Genomic DNA, 23324 nt, shown 5'->3' with positions numbered 1-23324 from the left:
CGTCGGAAGCCAGGTGCTTGATCCAGTGGCAAAACTCCACCGGCATAGTACTGAATTGGATCGTAGTCGTTCTTGGGTCTGGAGTAACACTGTTGGCACTAATAGAATTATTCTGGATTTACAGAAATATGGCTAAGATCAGAATCTGGCCCGCAGTGTCTGCACGGTTATACTATTCTGTTACCTCTGACTGGCTTTTCGGTTCTTTGGCAGTGTCAATACATAAATAAATATGGGTTCAGGTTGACCCCAAACCTGAAATTTTTCTACACTTTTGGTGATCAAAAAATGTTCATTTTGGGTCAATGATATGTTTTGTTTGAGTCAAACAAAACATTTCAATTTCAGGCACTTAAACTTTGCTTTTATTAAAAAAAAAAAGGGGGGGGGTAATGAAGGGCTAGATTCACAAAACTGGTGGTGCCCTCCTCATGTACAATAGCCCAGTGGTTTGGGGCACTCCCCTGGGATGTGGGAAACTGCATTTGAATCCCTGTTCTGGAGCAAAGATGTGAATCCAGGTCTCTCCTCTCTTATGTGAGCGCCCTTTTCTGCCAGGCTATTGGCTATTCCGGGGTGGGTCTCTTTCAATCTCTCCTGTTGGAGAAGTTCGTCTATGAATAAAATAGTTGACTAGTCGGTGGGGCCAGAGAGAGAGACTGTATAGCCTGGTGGTTAGGGCACTCCCCCCAGGGGTGGGGACACCAGGGTTCCAGTCCAGGCTCCAGCAACGATAAATCCATTTGCCAGAGATCGATCTCTCTCTCTCACTGGATTCAAATGCTTTCCGAGCTTTGGAATGTTTGTCATCTGGCTCCAAATTTGCTGGCGTTAGTTTCAATTTGTAAAGCTATTACATAAAAAGAAGGAAATCCTGCAGGATGAGAAGCATAAAAGTCAAAAATCCATTCCAAAACTAATCCATATGGAAATTATTTTAAGAATTGAAGGAAACAAGTTTATTTCCAAAAAAAAAAAAAGTAAAAGTAAATCTGCATGTAGATTTCATTTTTTAAAAAAATAATTCACTTTTAATAACCAAAGGTGACATTGGTAACACTAGAGAGGATCATTTCTAAAAATGGGGCCAAGCCTTCAACTGATGTAGATAGACACAGTTCCATTTAAGTTACTGAAACTCCACCAGCTGAGAATCTAGCTGGTGACCGGCATCTCTCTGATTCAATTTCAGGAAGCCCTCAACCTCTGCAAATTGATTCTTATCTTGACATTGTCTCTTTAATGCTCCTGGCGGGGCAAATTCTCAACTGGTGTAAATTGCAATATAGTTCTACTGAAGCCATGTACCGAAGACCATTTATGTCAGCTGGGAAACTGCCCGTGGCTTTTGTTAGAGTTTTTAACATTTTTATGCAGCATAAAAAAGAAGGCTTGTGTGGTCCAGAAACATACCAACTTATAAATTACCAGAATACATCAGACTATTAGAGGACTTCATTGTTCACACACATCTCTGCCACTTGACATATAAGCTGCCCTGTGTCACTCTGTAGCATGTCCTCTCCATATTAATGCCTATTTATCATTAATTCATTTGAATGTATTTTTTTTCCAAGGAAAAGAGACAGAAAACATCTGCATTATTGAGTAATATTAGCTACAGTGTAAGTCTCAAGTGAGAATAACTGACAAGCCTCATTTATTATAACTGCGTAGGCTTAATTGGGTTGACATAGAATTTGGACTTTGTGAAAGGAAAAGTAGCATTCAGATCTTTGACAGTTTTGTTTGGGGGTGGGGTGAGGTTGGAGGATAAAAGAACATAACATCCTGCCAACAATGTTTTACATATTTATTAAGACCCAAACCTATAAGAGCTGTTTTAATAAAGATGCTTAAATGAGGTATTAGTTATTAAGCCATATGGTTTACATTACATCTCTCATCTTTTGTTTCCTGCTTATGCTGTCAAGCATTAATGTGATTGTTTTGATTCTTAATGTCTTAATGCATCACTCTTCTCAATGCATTAGGCTAATAACTTTGGTCCTCTTAAGGGCTATGTCGCCATCCATTACTCTTCCTGTTTTGGCTGACCATAGATTTTGAAATGAGTGACTCTATTTAAAAAAAAAAAAATCTATCTATATAGTCCAGTGTTTAGGAAGCCAGCACATTGAAATCATACAGAGAGAGCCTGGAGTGCTTAAAGGAAAGTTGATTTCCACCATGTTGATAATGATATTTGCATATCATGCCTTTCAGCTAGCAGTGGCCTAAGGCAATTTACAAATCGTGTGTGTGAGGTAACTATGTAAAATCTGTTGCGATGTGACTTGAAATTATTGTCCTAATTCTGCACTGGTTCTCAGCTTGTTTTCTGCAAAAACATGCAACATTGCAAGAAAATCATGTCCTAAATTGCCACAACTTCTCATAGTCTTGGCAAGTGTATATAGAAATATATAGTACAGAGCATTTTATTGGAAGATCCACATGTCACACCCCCATCACCATTGGTAAGATAAAGCAGCAAGAATATAATAGGACAAAGCCATTGCGAACATCCGATAGCCTGTCTCATCATACTATGTTGCCACAGCTGCAGTTAGCTGACATACTACTAGACTTTAAGGCCAGAAGGGACCATCATGATCCTCCAGGCTGATCTGCCCATCTCAAGCCACAGAACCTCATTCACCGGCTCCTGTAGTAGGCCCATAGCCTCTGGCTGTGTTACTGAAGTTCTCAAATCTTGATTTAAAGACTTATATACAGAGAATCCACCATTTGCTCTAGTTCAAATTAGCAAGTGACCTGTGCCCCACGCTGCAGAGAAAGGCAAAACCCCCCTAGGGTCTCTGCCAATCTGACTGGGGGAGAAATTCCTTCCTGGTCCCATATATGGTGATCAGTTAGATCCTTGACTTGTGGGCAAGACCCACCAGCCAGACACCCACGAAAGTGTTCTCTGTAGTAATTCAGACCCTCTCCATCTAGTGTCCTATCTCTGGCCTTTGGAGATATTTGCTTGAGGTGGGTCCCCCTTGATTTAAGACAGGGACTTGGCAGCAGAGTGTTCTCTGTGAGACACACTGAGCTGTGAACAAAGCTCCCCCACTGCCCACCTCTCAGGTAATTGCCAATGGCTACTGACCTTCAAAGTGCATAGCAGAGAACATCTATGTGCAAAAGTTGCATCAGAATGGGGTTTGCTGGGGTTGATCTTTGTGGGGGGGTGGGGAGGGGAAGTTTTGTGTTCTGCTGGCTGGCTGTTTTGAATAACTTATGGCAAGGATGGTGGACAAGAACCTCTTTTTATTTTGGTATACAAATCTAAATAAAGCAGTAAGGCCAGGCTGCAGTGAAGGTGGGGTTGGATGGCAGTGAGGGGCTGTGCTGGGGAAGGGAAATTGGTGTTTTAGGTCTTGTAAGGAAGTTCAGTTCCATTGGACGGAGGTAGAACTGCCCAGAAAAGGGAATTTCCATCCCATAAAAAATGTCAATGTTAAAAAAAAAAATCATCTCTAATAAGTACCAAAAGTAAAATCTTGACTGGAGGATGGAAATTATGAAATATTTTGATTCAGAAACATCAATATGGCCTTATTGAAACCTTTCATTTCAACAGTTACTACATAAAAATATAAATATATAATAAAATTAAAAACAAACCAATAGTTGGAATGAAATGAAGCAAGAAAGTCCAGACAAAACACTCCATTTTAATTTGAAATCATTTTACAAAAAGATTCTGTCCACACTTTGATTTCATCGAAACAGCATTTTCTGCTGAGAAACTGTTCTTTGAAGGGGCGGGCGGGAGTGACCAGTTTTAATGAGGGGTGAGTTACTGTTTTATTTTTATTTCTCAGACATGTATGGCTTGATGCTCCTTTTTTATTGTAGGATTCCAGTTGAGGCTAGAAAGATGGCTTTACTCTTTCAGTTGAAACTGCAGAGGGAATTTTAGGTTGGCAGAATTTAATTAACCATGTTGGTATCTGGCTAGTATGCCAACTAACATCCCTGCTCTTGTGAAGTGCCAGGAAGTCTGGTGGCCAGGAGTGGTCAGGAGATTGAAGTCATCTGGTTTTATTTCTCATCAGAAATGGCATCCCCATCACAATGCCCCTAATCCCACGCTGAAGCATTGGCTGGTGATAGGCTTAGAGGGAGCAATGCCACATACTGAATAGCCAACTCCACCTAAGTGTCTCTTGGAGATCCTCTAACTAAATATTAACCCATCCCAACTCTGCTTAGCTTGTGAGGTCTGATAGGATCACAACACATTGTGTGGTGGTTGCAAGCGCTACTGTGAATCTCCTCTGAGAAGTCAGACAATGGAACTGAATCATTTTGAGGCCAGAGATTTGTTTGGAACTTTCTGCTAGTGGGTTTAACCCAGAGGCTACTCTTCAAAGCAAATATTCTAAAGAATAATAATTATTTATATTATGACTATAACAACACCCAGAAGTCCCTGTTGAGACTGGAGCCCTTTTGTGCTAGGCACTGTACAAACACATTGTAAGACAGTCTCTACCCCAAAGATCTTACAGTCTAAATTGATGAGTCAGACAAATGATAGGAAGGTAAACAAGCACAAAGAGATGAGTGTTTGCCTTAGGTCAGCATCAGAGTAAAACCCAGGTCTTCTGACTCCCAGTCCACTGTCCTGCCCACTAGACTACACTTCATCCCATTATATTAGTAGTATATTGATATTTTAAATATTTTGGCAGGCTGGCCTAAGTTTCTCTATTTTAAGACATTTGGGCATTGGAGACGGTTATAACTGGATCAGAATTTTTCTACTCAGCTGTTGCGATGGGGGTGCTCTTTCCAGTGAAATAGAATTGAAAAGTTTCACTTTCTTGCCTATTTCTCAGAGCTCGATTGGAGCTACAGCTCACCAATTTAGGCCGCTGAAACTATGACTGGGCTCCTAAGTCCAATGATGCCATTATATGTCAAAGTACCTTTTCAGGTTGCTGATGCAAGAATCCATCCTTTGACGAGTGATAAGGACGTCCTGAAAGTTGGCTCTTCTGTCTGCTGGAGAGACCACCTCCTCCCATCCAGAACAGTAAGTGTGTTGAACTTCTGGATATGTTTTTTGTGGCATGGAAGAAAGTAAAAGAGAGCAGGGATAGTATCTGGATGAGATACATGAGTCTGAACTCTAAAAGAAGATGGGAAAAGAAAAATGATATGATTTGGACAAAACCTTTATATTTCTTCAATAAAGATAACTAAATTGGATCAGCTAAAATAAAAATGGACCCAAAACATGATTCTAATTACATCTGTGAACCCTGTTTTGTAAGTATTTATTCTGAGACTGTCTAGCCTTACTTACACGCACCTTTCATACACACCTGTGTGAACCTCGGGGATGGCTGCCACCAGAACAGGAAATACAGAAATGCCATGAGAAAAAGCTATCCTTACGATGGTTTTTAATCAGACTAAACCCATTTATTACTTGTAATTTGGGAAACTTTGATCGGTTCTATAGTTAGTTGAAAAAATAGAAGGGAAATTTATGCAAAAATGTGTTTAAAAATCTCTCACCCCCAACTTTGAAAAATTTCAACCAGTTTTACGCAGGATACGTTAGGAGGTTATGGTGTTGATTTAGAAGATGACGCTTCTTCTTAGGATATGTCTGTCACAGTTCAGGGCAACTCCACCTGTATTCCCCCTCCGTGGTCCAGCAAGGACATCCGCTTTTAGGTTTCTGACACCCAGCCGTCACACTCTTGGGCGGAGACATGCGGGGTTTTTCCAGGCTGCACAGTACCCTGACTACAGTGTGTTAATTCCTGGCGAGCCAGACTGCCTAACCAGGCAAGCAGCTGTGCTTTACTTGCTCTTCGAAGGCTGTGTGCAACATAATTGCTGGCAGATGAGTTACCACGTAACTCCTTCTAAGCAAGCACGTTTATTCGTATGGTGACAGCATTACAAAGAAAGCATATTACAAACAATAAAAGAATCTACACATATGCTAAAAAGCTTACCAGAGATCTTGCAACTCCAACCTCAGGCTCCATCTCTAAGGAATGGCTCCCCTCTTCCCCTCTCCCCCACCTTGGACAGAAGGTTCCATCCATTTGCTACATCAGAAAGAAGGCCCTGAATCAGTTGGTCTCTAGAGAATCCTGTTTGAACCAGCATATGAGAGACTCTCCCAGTGGTGGTACATCTTTGAAGGTGTTACAACCAGGGCTGGCTCCAGGCACCAGCCTGACAAGCAGGTGCTTGGGGCGGCTGCTCCGGCGAGGGGCGGCAAGTCCAGGTATTCGGCGGCAATTCGGCGGATGGTCCCTCACTCCCGCTGGGAGCAAAGGACCTCCCCCCGAATTGCCACCGGAGATCGCGATCGTGGCTTTTTTTTTTTTTTCTTTTTTTTTTTTTTTTTTTTTTGGCTGCTTGGGGCGGCCAAAACCCTGGAGCCGGCCCTGGTTACAACCTGACTGAATTTGCCTAATCACCCCACCTCCCTTCTTTTCCTCTTCCCCTCATCCCACTGTTGATAATTCCGGAAGGGCTGCAGTCACCTTCTCCCCACAGAATTAACTATAGTCCCCTGGCCCACGATGATTCACAAGCTTAATGCAGTAGGTTCTCCCAAAGAGATTGCAAGAAATTGCTGTATGTGTCCCAGTCTATATACAGAAGCTGGGAGTGTGCTTACCAGTGCAGGTAGACAGGCACGCAGTAGCACTGCTTGAGTTAGTGCACTAAAAATAGCAGTGTGACTGTGGTGGCATGGGCGGCACCTCAGGTTAGCCATCTGAGCTACCCAGGGGGAGTACCTAAGTACTCTGTAATGCCAAAAGTTGAATGAGTACTGACCAACTTAGCATCTCCTTTTGCTTGTCAAATATCTGTGAGCAAATGGCCGTTTCCTTAACTTATTCACTCTTTGCTGTAATTTTTGGATTACTGTTTGAACGGTGCATTCCGAGTATTCAAAATCTGAGATAGTGTGCTTGCTTCTGAATAGTTGGATAAATCAGGGGAAGTTGTTAACATTCTTTGGATGAATGTGTATACATTTGTGTCACAAATAGTCACTCATGCAAATGTGGCACAAACCCAGGTAAGTGATTCATTCTGTTTAGGTGACAAATCTGAGGAACTGTTCCAGACTGAGGTGTAAATAGAGGAGGTTTTGGAACAAACTGATTACTCTCACATTTCAATATCTGCCCATTTCTAGTAATGGCCCACGGGCCTGGTCCTTGTATGGTGCTAGAGGGCAGTCTCAAGCTGGACTGTGAGATATAAGCTGTCCTGACCACTTGGGATTTATTTAAAAAAAAAAAAATCCCAAAGCATTTTTAGTAAGAAGCGTTTTGGCCTAGATACATCCCAATTTAGTTAGTTACATTTCGCTTACCTACAATTTCACCTTATAGCTTCAAATGGATACAGTATTCTTTGCATCCTGTTCTAAGCTGATGTGCAGTGCCGGTTAGTACTGTGTTTCATCCAGTGAAATAGTGGGAAGAACAATGCATAAAATTTGTAAAGCACTTAGGGACCCTTTGGGATGACAAGTGTTGTATAAATGTAAGATTATTGTTATCCTCTGGTCACCCCAATTTATACAGTTGAAATAGCAAATGGAACGAGGTGGCAGGAAGCTGAAAGGTGTGACAAGTTGTTCACAACATTAAAATGACCAGCATCCACCAGGGAGTCTGATATATATTCAGCATGTCACCGAAACACTTATGAGATGGGATTGAATTTGAGTGTGTGTCAATATGAAAGACAAGGAAATGATTTAAGTATATAATGCATGGTATGCCCGATAGTATTGCCATGTAGACTGTGATTTAAGCACTCAGTAGGCCTGCTCCAGGAAGAGCCAGGATAGAAACTTTGAGAGACGATCTAGCAAATATTGTGGAGTCTATCCTGTAGGGAAAATGTCCTTTTTGGGTTTTGTTTTCCACGCTGGCTGAGAGGCTGAAGCAGAAGAGGTTTACTTTATGTGCAGAAGAAAATCCAGTGCATTAGTGAGAGAAATGCAGTGCATGCTTTCACAGCATTTGTGTCTTTACAGATATGAGCTCTGAGGATTGCAAGCTGTTGAACAAACTGTTTTGTTACTGGATGAACTCAGGACAGTCAGTACAGCACCGCACCAAAGCTTTAACCCCGGAGGTACGAGGGCTGTTTTATTTTAATTCTGTAATATAGTGTTCTAGAGACTTAATATCCCATCTGGCTTGTAGGAAGGGTGTCCTTTTTTTAAAAATACAGGAACTCACCCTGCAGGGCTGGAAAACACCTATAGGACAGGAGGAAATTTAATTCAACAATGCTCTGTCCCTTGGGCCTGACCTAATGGCTTGGAGTCAATGGGAGTCTTTCTATTGTCATCAGTGGACATTGGGTCTGGTCCCTCATGTAGTCATTTCCATCTGTGCAAAGTGGATGTGAAATGTTACATATCAGAATGATAGTTTTCTGCACTGTCTTTGCACTGATGGAAATGACTATGTAAATTGGGCCCTATCTGTAGCCTCTAAAGCAGTGATCTCCAACCTTTTTATGACCAAGATCACTTTTTGAATTTAAGGGCAACCCAGGATCTACCCCTGGGTTGCCCTTAAAGGAGTGAGGGGTGCAAGCTCTGAGAAGGAGTTTGGTTGCAGGAGAGGGTTCCGGGCTGGGGCAAAGTGTTGGGGGGAAGGGGTGTGGGCTCTGGCAGGGAGTTTGGGTACAGGAGGGGGCTCCGGGCTGGGGCAGAGTGTTGGGGTGCAGAAGAGGGTACAGGGTGCTGGCTCTGGGAGGAGGGTCAGGGCTGTGGCAGGGGATTGGGATGCAGCCTCCTGCCAGACAGCACTTACCTACGGTGGCTCCCGGTTGGTGGTGCAGCGTGGCTGCCGCTAAGGCAGGCTCCCTGCCTACCCCGGCCCCCCACCACTCCCAGAAGGGGCCAATGCGCCCCTGCGGCCCCTGGGGGGGGGGCGGGTGGCACATGGCTCTGCACACTGCCCCTCTGCAAGCACCTCCCCTGCAGCTCCCATTGGCCACAGCTTCCTGATCCTGGCCAATGGGAGCTGTGGGGGCGGTGCTTGCAGGATGGAACAGCGCACAGAGGGAGACTCCTGCATGCCGCAGGGCGCATTGGCCGCTTCCGGGAATGGCATGGGGCCAGGGCAGGCAGGAAGCCTGTCTTAGCGGCAGCCCCACTGTGCCACCAAAGATCGCGATTGACTGGGAGATCCTCTAGGATCGACCAGTTGATGACCACTGCTCTAAAGCAAATGGGGAATGAAAAATTCCCCAGAAGATCCACCAAGGAGTGCTTAATTTAAAACCAGATTCAGGCCACCATATGCTGAATCTGGCCCCCAATGCAAAAGACAATAGAGTGTAGTTGAGACAATTAAGTGATAGGTTTCCAGTTAGAGATAAGGACTTGCTCTTCTCTCCAGCCATCTTCACCCAGTTCACTGGTCCTGCAGTGTCATTTCCCTTAAAGTCTCTGCACTCTTTTCATTCACTGATAGCCTCACAGAGGTATGGTCAATATGTAGAGAGTATGTAGAGAGATAAAGGTTTGTTCCTTACTGCGACATTTTGAGAATCACCACAACCAGTAAGTGGTTCTGTTGCTGCCTGCCCGATAACCTTGGGATGCCATAATGCCGTGCTGTTATGGCTCAGATCCCTGACACCAGTAGCCTGCCCACAAACAATATCTCACCCTGGCTTCCACTAGCCTAGTTACTCCTTGTAGGGTAACACCAACAACCCTGCCAGTTGCAAGTCTCCCCTCAGTTCTTCCTTCCCGAGTTCTTAACTACCAGTCCCTACCCCAAAGAGCTTGGATTTCTCCCCGCTACTTTGTTACCCCTGAAGTTGTGAAACCAGCCCCCCAGTTATCACCTCACTTAGACACACACACTCCACAGTTTCCACAGCAGAGACCTACTTGGGGTACAAATAAACAAGAGGTTTATTTAATAGAAAAATAACCAATTCAAAGATGAAATAGTAAGGAAAAGCAAACGTGTACAAGTTACACAGTAAATAAACATATGGATGGAACCTCAGACTTTACATTTCTATATTAGATGAAATCCCTTTTCTAATACAAGTTACCTATTTCCTTTAAACAATTTCCCAGAGTACCTCCTAACAGTAGGGAGGAGCTGGTGTTTCTTAGACAGTTGCCTGATTAGAGGCTGTCACTCACTTTCTGGATCCGTTCACTTCAAACCCCTCCTATTTTAAAAGTGTTTGTCAGGTGATGGTTGTTGTTTTTTCTCCCTCCCGGTATGGTGACTCATGGTTATTCAGGGTGGGTAAATCCCAATTGTCTCAGTGTCTTTCCCTTAACTTTAGTGGTCCACCAATGTCCTATCCTGGGCTGGACAATGCATGGGTACCTGAAGTTGGTTTCATGTAACAACTGGTTTCGGAAATGCACCTCCCTGCCTACATCTCACTGCCCTGCCGTGCAGTGAGGCTGAAGTTTATGAGCATGGTTTTCGACATACATGAATTAGTAACAACAATCTGCCAGCTTATCTCATAATGACCATCACGTTCACAACACGACAAGCTTTCACAAAAGACCATACTTGATATATTTTTGTAGTACAATAACATTGTAAACAATCGCTTGATTTTAACTGCTTATTTTGGGGGTTTGAACCTTCTGTTCTCCCCTTGAGGTGCCTGGACCTGGTTGTCATGCCTACCAAATCTCAGCTTGGTTTTTAAATCAGTGCCTGCAAGTCATTGGTATGTGTGAGTTTGTGGGAGTTCACTCAAGACAATAGCATAAGTAATCTCCCAAGATGACTCTCCATAGATGGGACCCTGAAGGGAAATGCTTCAGAGTCTGGTGGCTGAGGACTTAAACAATGAGGAATATGTGCCAGCTCTTTCCATTTGCTTATTAATAGGTTCTGTGTATCAAGCTCCAAGGGGATTGTCCTCTCTTTGTATTGCTAGCAGGGAAGCATTCAAGCATTTGCTTGATATAAATGGAGGAAAGCGGGGGGGGGGGGAGGGAAATATTTCAGTAAGGATTGGAGCACGCCCTCAGAAATGGAAATTGGGGATCCCGACTTTTCAGAAGTGCTGAGCTCTGGAGTAAATGGAGCTAGGGATGCTAAGGAGCTCTGAAAATCAGGTCCTGATTGCTTTCAAGTTCAGCCATCTCAAAATTACCACCATTACTATGGCAGAGTTGTATATTACTGTAGCAAGAGCTTTAAGCAAAATGGCAAAGTCCAGTGCAGTACTGGAAAGGAAAGATTGGCCCAATACCGTGTAAGCTCTTTGGGGCAGGGACTGTCTTTCTGTCCTGTGTTTTGTACGTGCCTCGCACAATGGGGTTCTGGTCTAGGGCTGGGCTCCTAGGTGTCGTGATAACACAAATAAACATTGTTCATTGGGCATTGTGATACAGTTGCACTGGGCTGGATCCTGCATATCTCAACTCACTCAGAGTCCCTGCTTAGCTTAGTCCCATTGAATCCACTGAGACTATTTACTTAAGGAAGGGACTGCAGACATGTGCTTCTGAAAGTTGGGATCCTTTTTTTTTACATTCTTGGTTCTTGGTGAGCACTATTAATATTCCTTTTGGGTGAGTTTTGCAAAGCTGCCTGGGAAATTTAGGCCCTTTTGTTCTTATTCGCTTTAATGGGAATTAGGTGTTAAAATCATTTAGGCAGCTTTGAAGCTCTCAGGCTAGGGGCTCTTGTCTCCACACACATTTGCACTGGTTTAGGATACGTCTACACAAAGAGCTCTGCAGCTGCACTGCTGTAGCATAGACACTTGCGACAGCCTTGGAAGAGATTTTTCCATCACTGTAATAAATCTACCACCTTGAGAGGCAGTAGCTAGGTCAACAGAAGAATCTTTTGACCTACTTGTGTCTACAGTGGAGGTTTGGACAACCTAACTATGTGCAATTTTTCACAGCCCTGAACGCTTGTATCTAGGTTGACCTAAGTTTTAGTCCTGGCTGAACCATTGCACTTTTTCATGTCAGCTTGAGTGGCTTGGTTTGGTTTATCTTAGGCCTGTTCCTAATGGATTTAAATAAACCAGAATAATTCGGATTGAACCCGAAATAAGACGCAGGGTAGAATGTTCAAAAGTGCCCGAGTTCCATTTTCAAAAGAGACTTAGGAGTCAAAGGGCTTGTCTACACTTGAAATGCAACAGAGTCAAAGCTGCACCTCTGTAGCACGTCTGTGTAGACACTGCCTATGCAGGTCTCCCTTTGGCATAGGTTGTCCACCTCCCTGAGAGGCGGTAGCTAGGTCAGTGAATGAATTCGTAGTCAGTTGCCTTGGGCTCATGCTGCAGGGCTAAAAATAGCAGTGTAGACATTTGGACATGGGCTTTGAGACCCCCACCCTCCACCAGGTTTCAGAGCCCAGGCTCTGGCCAGAGCCCAAACCTCTACACTGGTATTTTCAGCCCCGTAGCACTAGCCCTGCGAGCCCACATCAGTTGACTTAGACTTGTTGCCGCAGGTCTCGTGTTTTTTTTTTTTTTTTTTTTTTTTTTGCTATATAGACTTACCTTAAGTCTCCCTTGGCAATGGGATTTAGGGTCCTAAAAGATGTAGGAGCTTTTGAAAATTTGATCTACAGCCTTTTGCACCAGTTGTTTGAAATTCCAACCTTAAGTTAAACTGGTGTTGTTCTGCATGCAGACAAGTGCATCCGTAAGTGTCCCTGCATATCAGGTACATAGACAAATGTAGAGGTGACATTAATTGCAGCTGCAAAACACCTGGGTTGAGTTTGGGCTGAAACTGGTCCTTTCCTATGGAAGATGAAATGGCAAACAAAAGGCCAGATTCTCCGTTTCCCTACACCTCGTGGTGTGTCACTCACACTAGCCCAAAGAAGGTGTGCAAAATGCCCCCATTCAGATTTAGTAATATTTGCCCCCGTTCCCGTATAAATGACAACATGAGGTGAGGGACACTGGAATCTGGCTGCAGATAGCTGATGTGCAGTTTCATGAATGGCTGTGGTCTGGTGGCTCAATGAACACAAATGGCTGTATTTATAGCTTTATTGTAATTTTCTGCATCTTTGCATGGTTCTATACAGAACAGTTCACATCTGCTTTTATTTGCTGTGCTAGGCATCCAAGTGCTAAACAAATACAGACCAGCCAGACTACGTATGTTGGTTTCGATATTCTTTTGGCAAAGTCGCTGCTTCCAACAAAGCAGAAAATCCAATGAGTTAATTAATGAAGAATTGTCTATGATTTCCTTTTACCTTTTATTTCTACCCCCACCTCCTGTACGTCTGTGCAATGGAGCTGCCTCTTGCCCCTTATGCCAGAATGATTAATGGTGGGACCACAAGGAGGTCAATTAGCTGGGGTCGGCATGAAGCTGAAAGGTGGTGTGTGTTTCTTTATTGAACGTTGCATTCACACTCCAAACTGTGACCTGGACTACAGTGATTTATTACCAGGGCAGTGTTCTGATCACTTACCTTCAGTACCTTACCTTGGCTTCAGAAATCAGGCTTTCACTATCAATTAAACTCCAGCAAGGAGATCCAGTCGAAATCTGAAATGTCCCCCTGACTTGAGCAGAGGAGGCCCGCCTGCTTTAAAAAAAAATAAAAAATAAAAAGAGGGGGAGCCTCATAAGCTTTAGAGTAACCAAGAAATTAAATTATGATCCATCCTGGGGAAAGTAAAAGTTCAACTGCTGACACATTTCGAATGTTGAGTCATAGAAGAGGGTGCATCTGAGGAAGTGGGTGTTTTACCCACAAAAGCTTATGCCCAAATAAATCTGTTAGTCTTTAAAGTGCCACTGGACTCCTCGTTTTTGTGGATACAGACTAATATGGCTACCCCTGATACTTGATAGAAGAGGATGTGAAACTAACGTTAAATTTGGGGCAAGGCATGAGGATAAAATCCCTGCACCTGGTCTCTTAATAGGGAGAGGGAGGAGGGCAAAAATCACTTGACTTTTTTTTTTTTTTGGAGATAAAAAATTACTTCATGCCTATTTAAAATGTTTCCCAATGAATAGTGTTTAGTGCTTACAGGGCATCTTTCATCAGAGGATCCTGAAGCATGTATGAATGGTAGTTAAGCCTCCTGATATTCCAGTCATGAAGGTATTACTTACACTCGCTTCTATAGATGGCAAAGAGGGGTTAAGATTCTGGTCCTGAGAGGTGCTGAGCACCCAGAATTGAATTGGGAGCAGGTCCTTTTGTGACTTACCCCAGGGACACACAGATCCTGGGGAAAAAAGTGTTTTTAAAAATACTTTGTAATTAGCATATTTTAAAAAATTTATTACAGTTATTTTGCGATCAAGGCCCCATTCTGCAAAGCACTGTACAAACACGTGGTAAGAGACACTCTCTGCCCCCAATGACTTTCAGACTAAGGCTGGAATTTTCCAGTTCTCCTAAGGAAGTTAGCCAGTTTTTTTTTTTTTTTTTTTTTTAGGAATTCCCCATCTGTCTGGACAAAGGCTGGAAACGGAGCTAGAAGGGTAGAGACATATGATCAGTGGCAGAGACAGGAAAAGAGTTCAGCTTTCTTGGTCCTCTGGGGCTAGAGATGGGAATAGAGCACATGCGTAAAGGTTTGCTGGATCGGGACCATGGTTTGTAAAGAGCACAAAAGCCTCGCTTAAAAAAAAATTGCTAATATTTTCCAAAATATTTTTTCTCCACTACGCATAGGAACTAGAGATGGAAAATACCTGTTAATTCATCAAGTCCATCCCCCTGCCAATGCAGGATTGGTCCCGACAGAATATTCTCCAGTGCTTTGTCCAGTCTATTTTTAAATGACTCAAATGATGGGGCTTCAACTGCATCCCATGGGAGGCTATTCCAGATTTTAATAGCTCTCTCCATTTGTATGGCACACAGTAGCTTCCTTACCTTACAGGAAAGGTTATAAACTTATGGTCGAGAACGGTCTGGGTATTCATTGCAATGCATTAGCTTTATTTTATTGTCAGTATCTGCATGGCTCTTATGTGAACGCTGTAACTCTTTATTGAAAAGGGAATAGAAATTCTCGGTAGTTAGTGTCTTTCGGTATCCAGGTCTATTGCTTGCTATATTTATGATTTACATCTGTTCTAATTTGCACTCTCTTCTCAGGCAAATGTTGCACTGTGTCTGCTACATGGTACAAAACAAGTGTGTTGAAGACATGCTGCATGTTTTCACACTGTATTAACTCCATCTTCGCTGTTCTTTGCTTTGCCTCAATCTCTTCGCTACTGAAAATTAGATATGGTAAAGAATAGGATTTGCCATATTGGACAGACCACTCACCCAGTAAGTCCATTGCCTCTGGCAATGTTCAATACCAGATGCTCCAGAGGAAAATGAAATACCCATAATGCACTTGGTCAACCACATAATCCTGTACATCGTTACAGGTGCCTGGAGCTGGGGAGGTAAACTTTTTAAAGGTTTTAGAGCAGTTTCTAAAGAACCCTATGTCACAGTTCATGGCAACTGCACCTGTATTCCCCCTCCGTGGCCCAGCAAATGGAACCCACTTTAGGCTTCTGGTCTGCTTTCTCTTGCCCCCGGACTGCAAGCTGTTGGATTTCCAGATGCAGTTGGTCCCTCTCCAGCTGTATCCTCTCTTGATCTACCTGTAGATCAGTCCATGATCCAAATGAATGTGGTTGCTTTAGTCAGTTCCCTCCACTCTCCCCCCAGGGAGTCAGCTCAAAGATTTCCCCGCTTGCTGGACCCTCTGCCAGTGGGCTGGATGTTCCCTGTGAACCTGGACCATCATTTTTCTTCTGGTCATCAGAATATAACAAGTCGACTAGCTGCACCACATCCGTTCCTCAGTGTCTGCTGCCTTACTCTGCATAGCTCGATCAGCTGGCCTTTCCTCAGCTGTTCCCAATTCATTTTCCCCATCTCTCTCTTCACTATTGCTTTCCTGAAATGATTGAGATTTTTCGGTTCTTTTCCCTTCTAGGGTACTTGCTTTCACCGCTGGTGGCACTTACGGCAATTCACCATGTCATAGATCCCACACATGTTGCCGCCAGCCCCGACTGTATTCCTATGGAACTCTATTGATTCAGTGCCTATTCGGTTTTATAAGGCTTTTCCCATAAGAGTCAGTAAAGGACAGTCATGATGATAATATCCCTCTTTTGGTAAATTTGAATGACAATTTTGCATGGTTGCCTTAATTCCTATTTTGGATGTCTCTGAGTCACATTTCCTTCACCCTGTTCTTTTAGGGCTTCATCCTACAAGATGCTGATCAGTCTGGCCCCAATCCAACAAAGCATGAAGGCACCTGAAATAAGCAGGGAGAGATTTTCAAAGGCACAAATGCTAGTTAGGTCCCCGACTCCCACTGCCTTTCTCTAACTGCCTGTTGCACCTTGAAAAATCTTTCCTTAAATCAATAAGGTTCTATAGAAGTTACTCTCAAAACCTATAGAACCTCATAGAAAATTAGATCTTTTGCTTGTTTGTTTTTAAATTATCCTGTAGAGTTCTACTGCAGAAGTACAATTCCTCATTAAATGCTACAAGGATGGAACAAAAATCCTATGGAAAGGAAATTATTTTCTATTGGTTCCTATATGAACAAAAAAAAAATTTTTTTAAAGCTGTTGTATTTGCCCCTTTTTTTTAAAAAAAACACACACTTCAACAGGTTCACTTAACTGCTTAAAGATAAGCATATGCATAAGTGCTTTTCTGGATTGGGGCCACAATATTCAGCATGTTGCAAGATAGAGCTATTAGTGGATGACAACCAGATTTCAAGAAGATATTGACAGCTTTGGATGGTTGTCTCAGTTCAGGTTGCCTGCCTTCTATGAGTTAATCATACATAACGAGACATTTGCAGTGCGAATATATTTACACTTACAAGAAAATAACATTATAACGTCTTTATACAGGTGATCACTTCCAGTACTGAATTGTAATGAGAAGGAAAGCTAAACACAGCCACATGCTAACATGGACATCCAAGTGGAAAGTTACTATGAAGTATATTTTAATAATAGTATTTTCCCCTCTTTATTCAATGGGTGCTCTCTTTAAAAAAAAAAATAATAAAAACTTTTTAGAGGAGCAGAAAGAACATCCTTCCAAGAGCTTTGATCTGTATCTTTGAAACAAAATCCATTAATAGCCTGTTTGGTTTGGCAGTATCTTCTTTTGGGCAAAACCCAGGCAGACAACCTGTTGGGGAGGCACGGTGTGGTGGTATGACGGACACAACTTTTTGTGTCAGAGATGCAAGTCAGACTGGAGTTATCCATGCTAGCTTGTTGTTTGTCCAATCTACTGTGACTTGTTACACACCTCCTGGCAGTTAAATATTCCTCCCCTTCCCATACAATGTGAAGAATATGATTCAGGGGCACTGGAAATACAATTTCACAATGGAAATACTTCCTATGCTTGCATGACTGGTGAGTTACATGCTTATCAACAATATATTAATATGCTGAGACACATCATTTAGAACTTGGAGGCAGTATCATCTGGATTGGGCATCAGGAGACTTGTTCCTCCACTGACCAGTTTGCACCTCTCTATGCCTGTTTCTCCTCTTGCCATTTGTCTGTTCAAATGATAAAATCTTCAGGGCAGGGTCTGTCTCTTTTTGTGTGTCTGCTCAGCACCTGGCACGATGCACCTCTAATCTTGATTGGAGCCCCTAGGTGCTGCCATAATACAATCAAGTGAGGCGCGAAGGACTTTCAATTTCCATAATCAAATGGTACTCATCATCTCTCCGGACTGAGTCTCAAGTTATTCGTACTCTGTTGCCCATCTTCGCATAGAATCAGTCACTATAAAACACTGGCCATGCTACCGAATTTACCTGCAAGTAGTTAAAACCGGGTTGTACAAACCTTATTCACATGAGCAATTCTTACTTGCACAAGAAGTCAATGGGACTATTCTTGTAAATAGGGATTACTCATGTGAGGAAGGATTGTGGGATTGGAGCCAGGAATGGTATCTTGACACTATGGAAAAAATCCAATAGAATTTAATGGTATGTGATAAATTGTCTATAGTTTGTTTTGGGGGCCATCCAATCACATTTAATTGAAAATTGTATCCAGGCCATACACTTCTATAGAATAGTTTCCACCCCCATCACTACCCAAAATAACAACCTATGAAAATAATCTAATTCTGTGTTTAAATACTATAGGATTATAAAGTAATTTCTATAGATCTCTATTGATTCCATCTCTGTTAAACTCTATAGGACTTTCCCATAGTGTGTGAACACCTATAATTTTCAGCAACCGCAAAAACGGGCATTGACCATATAAAAACTGTAGGAGTTCAATATACTTCTGTACTGTGGGCCAGATCCTTAGCTGTTGTAAATTGGCGTGGCTCCACTGAGGCTAGGATGACCAGAAAGCAAGTGTGAAAAATCGGGACGGGGTGGGGGATAATAGGAGCCTATATAAGAAAAAGACCCAAAAATCAGGACTGTCCCTATAAAATCGGGACATCTGGTCACCCTAACTGAGGCCAAAGAAGCTAGTTTGATTTACACTCACTGAGAATCTGGTCCACAGGTCACGAATACATTTTAAGCAAGAAAATCTTCCTACGACAAAAAAAGAGATGTTGCCTCTGTCACTGCAAATGGGTTTTGCCACTTTCTTGTTGTTGTTGTTGCCTGTTTTCTAAACAGGCTCAGTGTGCAGCGGCATAGGTGTCTTAAGTCTTTGTCTGCGTAGGCAAGAGAGCATATGTACAATAGCTGCTAGCCATCTCGGCACATACACAGCAGTCTTGTTTTAATGTTTAATCACTAATTGGTGCGACGATCAAGGGACAGCGAGGGAGCACTTTGACATCTGATCTCTTGAACTGATTACATGTGCTTTGCACTACATGTTGTTTATCACGGTCAGGCTAATTTCCTTCGCCGAGCGCTGATTTCTTTTTGTGGTGAAATCTCACACTGAGGCTGGCAGGGAGAGACTTTCTTTTATTTATTTATTTGTTTTGGAAAGGATTCCAATATGCACTGGGCTCCTGTTATTGACCAGACTCTCCAATAAATACAATTCAAGTTCTGTTGGATGATTGGACTTGAGCCTTCTCCCATGCTCGCTCTCAACTCTCATTCTCTGTTGGTTCTCTTTGTTCGTTCCTTTTCTCTCCATCTTTCTTTCCTTCCCACCCCTCCCTCTCTTTCTGTGTTCCCTTTTTCTTTATTTTATCTTCCCTTTTCTGTGTGGTGGTGTTTTTTTTTTTTTTTTTTTTTTTTTTTTTTTTTTTTTTTTGTATGTCTGTGACTGAAATCATACCATTCAGGGCTCCTTTTAATCTTGCTCAAAACAACAGCAACAAAAAAATACAAACCGAACTGCCAATCCTAGTAGGGGAAGAGGGTTCTCTCCCTTTTTGTATTATTATTATTTGTTAAGGGAAGTGGGAAAAAAATGGAGAGAGAATTTGACATTATTGTATAATTTAAAATTGCACAGCCTACAGCCCACAAAACAGAGCATGTAATTACACACTTACTAGAGGTAACAGCAGTGCTGATAATTATTCTTTACACAGGAGGATCTCGCTGATATCCCAGAGTCGGAAAGTGGGAACTACAATATCTTTAATACCATCCTTAGAGACCCTTATAAGCAGAGAAGAAGTCTGAGGAGGCACACAGGGTCCAGAGCAATATCTTCATCGCGCCAGAATGTCAAGGGCTTTAGCACAGCAGAAATCAATAGTTTCAAGTACATTTTTTTTTAAGGTACAATATTTTTTTTTATGACCCTACCCAGAGAAAGTACAGCAAAGCCAGAGGTATGGCAGTGGTATGAAACAAACATTTTGAACGGAAGCCTTGTCGGTTTAGAAGAGCAGCAAGCTAGATTTTTATGAGAGACAAGTTCGGCATTAACCATCTCTGGGCTGTAATCCTGGAATTTCTTTGGCATTCCATCCCTAGATTGTTTTTCTTCCCTTTCTGTTGCCCTTTCCATCTGCACCTTGTCTAAAATGTTGTTGCCTCATAGACTTTAAACCCAGGTCACTATGATTATCTAGTCTATCCTCCTGCATAACACAGGGCATAGAATTTCATGCAGTGAGGCTGATCACTTGCAGTTGAGCTAGTGTATATCTTTTAGAAAAGGACTGGCATCTTAATATAAAGACTCCCAGTGAAGGAGAATTTACCCTAGGCCTTGGTAATCTGATCCAATGCATAATTTACCCTGAGGTGTTTTATATGGGCCAGATTTTGCTACCCTTACTTGCATTCTGTAGTACCTTGCTCTGCAAATAGTTCCATTGATTTCATGGAGTCTGGTAGCACTCACTGTGAGTAAGGGCAGCAGAATCTACCCCCTATATGTGGGATACTTTTAAGTTCTCTTTTAGCCAACACATGGAGAAAATCAAAGTAACAGGGCCTGATTTTCTCCCACTGTTCTGGCCACTTCACATGGTTCAGGCAGCGAAAAGTTATGATTGACTGTCCAGCTCTGAATTCCTCGAGTGTAGGGGAGTTTTCAGTTTGCATGGTTGGCTCCTATGCCAGATGTGTCTCTCATGCTGGTATAAGGGATGGGAGGGCACATTCTGGAAGCAGGAGGGTGTAGGACAATGTTCCTCCTATTCTCTATTGTGATATAGTCTCATGAGGCCCATTGCAGTCAGGTATAAGCTAGAGCAGCATAAAGGCTGCTGTAACTGAAGCTGTTGAACCGGGGCTGGTATGGATGCACCAGGAGAGTCAGGGAGGCATAACTTGCTCCCTGATGGTCTCAACTCTCCTCCCTGAGCCGATCACTGCATTGGAGAGAATCTGGGTCATGTTTCCAAAACGCTTAGGAAATCAAAGCGAATAATGCGTCGAGGGGGGCTGAGAAGGAATCAAGGGACATAAAGTTAATTAAAAAAATGTGTGTTTAATATCCCTCCTATCCACCTTAAAGTGACACCATGATCTCAGAAGTTGGATTTAATCCCATCTAAAATCATTTACGCTTCTCCTTTCATTCAGGCCGCATGCTAATACCACAAACATTGTTCGAATGCCGGTGAGTGCTCGTCCTTTCGGAAGGAAGCCTTTGTTATCCAAAACCATCCATCGCGATATGGGGGATGGAGGGGAAAGCTGGAGTTAAGGCAGCAATGTACACTGTGTAGTCACAGTCATTTCAGATCTGAGCTAAACTGGGCTGTTGCTTGGGGATGCTGGGTGGGCAGCGTGAGGAGATGGGAAGGATCACAATAATTTCTTAAGGTTTAAGGGCTGGTCTACACTGGGGAAATCAATCTAAGATGCGCAACTTCAGCTATGCGAATAGCGTAGCTGAAGTCGAAGTATCTTAGATCGAATTACCTGGGGTCCACATGGCGCGGGATCGACGGCCGCGGCTCCCCTGTCGACTGCGCTACCGCTGCTCGCTCTGGTGGAGTTCTGGAGTCGACGGGGAGCGCGTTCGGGGATCGATATATTGAGTCTTAACAAGACGGGATATATCGATCCCCGCTAGATCGATTACTACCCGCCGATCCGGCGGGTAGCGGAGACGTACCCTTAGGCACTGAGACTCAGGAGGTCTGAGTTCAGTTCCCGGCTCTGCCACAGACTTCCTGTGTGACGTTGTGTAGGTCACCAAACTTCTCTGTGCCTCGGCTCCCCAATGTAAGGCTCCAAGTAATTTCTGCAGGCTTCAGGGTGGTTGTTGTTTTTTTTCCAAGGGTTGAGGCGGGGAGAGGATGGGGAAGATGCTGGATAGAAAGTGCCTCGAATTACATCTGCATTGGTAAAGGATTTTTACATTTTATTTTACTGTCAACGTTTACAGAAATTAAACTACCAGTATCTGGAGCTACTGAGTATCTGAGCAAATCCTCCAAGGTCGGAAGCCAGATCTTCTGGCTATCAGGACCGTAAGTGCCTGATTTTCAGTTACACAGAGTACACCGAGACCTCTTTGAACTGCTCTGGCATTGGAAAGGAACCTTTGTGTGGGTAGAATTTCATCCCTTTACCCTGCCATTAGGCCCCTAATATCTTAAAAAATAAGACTCTCTTCTTAAGATTTGTTAATGGTGATCGATGAAAAATGAATCTGAGCCTCCGAAGTAAAACTGAATTTAATGGTGATCAAAGGCGTTTAAAGGCTTGATCCAAAGTCCTTTGAAATCACTTGAACTCCTGTTCTCCTGATCAATTCCTACAATCCTTTGTGACAGGGTTTGCAGTATGGTTCATAGCTCAAAGGAAGGATAACCTTCTGTTGAAGACATTGTACTCAAGAGGTCCGGGTTCAGTTCTCAGCTCTGCCACAGATTACTTGAATGACCTTGAGTAGGTCATTTAACCTCTCTGTGCCTCAATCCCCTCCTTGCAGAACTGAATAATAACTCATCTCCTTTCTCCCATCCTGTGTCATTCTTGTCTTTTTAAAATGTAAGCTCTTTGGGGCTGGAACTCTTTATTAATATGATTCTGCAATGCCTCGCGCACCTGAGCTTGTTTTGTGATTTCTAGATGATGCTGTAATACAAATAATAACAATGATGGATCATCTCATTTTTCATTTAAGGTCCTGGAAGGACACCAGACAAATCTTCATGCCTATACTTATGAGACAGAAGGCAAAACATCCTCGTCAGGGAAATGAATCCTTGCAAAGACCAAGGTTCTTGCATATACTGTTTAGATCAATGCAAGTGCCTTGTTCTCTGCAACATTAGTGTTTGTTTAAAGAGGAAATTCAATTTTTTAGTCCCCTGAAACTTTCTGTTGCTTAATGTTTGATTTGCCATGGTTATGTGGCAAAGGCATGCAGAGCCTGCTTAGTGGGATGTACATCTAGGAGATAATACTGATTGTTGTTGTTGAAAGAGGGGCCTAGGAGGCTAGCTTTGGGTTTTACAAAATCAGATCAAGGAGGCAGTTTGGTTCAAGTTCCATTATTATTTATATCTGACTCTCTCTAAAATGAGGCCTAGATACTGCACCATCCCTCACCACTCCTTGTCTTCAGTGAGTCCTTCACATTTGGGAGTCAGATAAATGTTCTGGTTTTGACCCGTCTCCTTGCTGTTTGTTTATTTCAAGTTCCCTAACCATCCTGGACTCTTTTTGAAACTCATCTGCAGATCCTTGGCTAAATCTTGTCCTCTTTTCTTACACTTCTGCTGAATATAGAGGTGATTTGGCTGTGTGGTTCCCAAGGTATTAGAGAGAGAAGGTGGGTAAGAGAATATCTTTTATTGGACCAAGCTCTGTTGGTGAGAGACACAAACTTTCGAGCTCCCACAGAGCTCTTCTTCAGGTCAATAGTA

At 42.8% G+C, this 23324-nt stretch overlaps 1 long non-coding RNA gene across 1 annotated transcript in view; it reads left to right on the top strand.

Annotated features, from left to right (window-relative positions):
• LOC135981549 (uncharacterized) overlaps positions 1-5052 on the top strand; it is a 45448-nt gene extending 40396 nt beyond the window's left edge. The window contains exon 3 of the long non-coding RNA XR_010598615.1: positions 4955-5052. This is a non-coding gene — a long non-coding RNA (uncharacterized LOC135981549). The remainder of the gene's footprint in view (positions 1-4954) is intronic.
• The last annotated feature ends 18272 nt before the right edge of the window (positions 5053-23324 follow it).

Source organism: Chrysemys picta, chromosome 2, assembly GCF_011386835.1.
Source record: "Chrysemys picta bellii isolate R12L10 chromosome 2, ASM1138683v2, whole genome shotgun sequence".
NCBI classification, from domain to species: domain Eukaryota; kingdom Metazoa; phylum Chordata; order Testudines; family Emydidae; genus Chrysemys; species Chrysemys picta.
The sequence above is the reverse complement of the archived record's forward strand: the minus strand, read 5'-3'. Positions and strand labels throughout refer to the sequence as shown.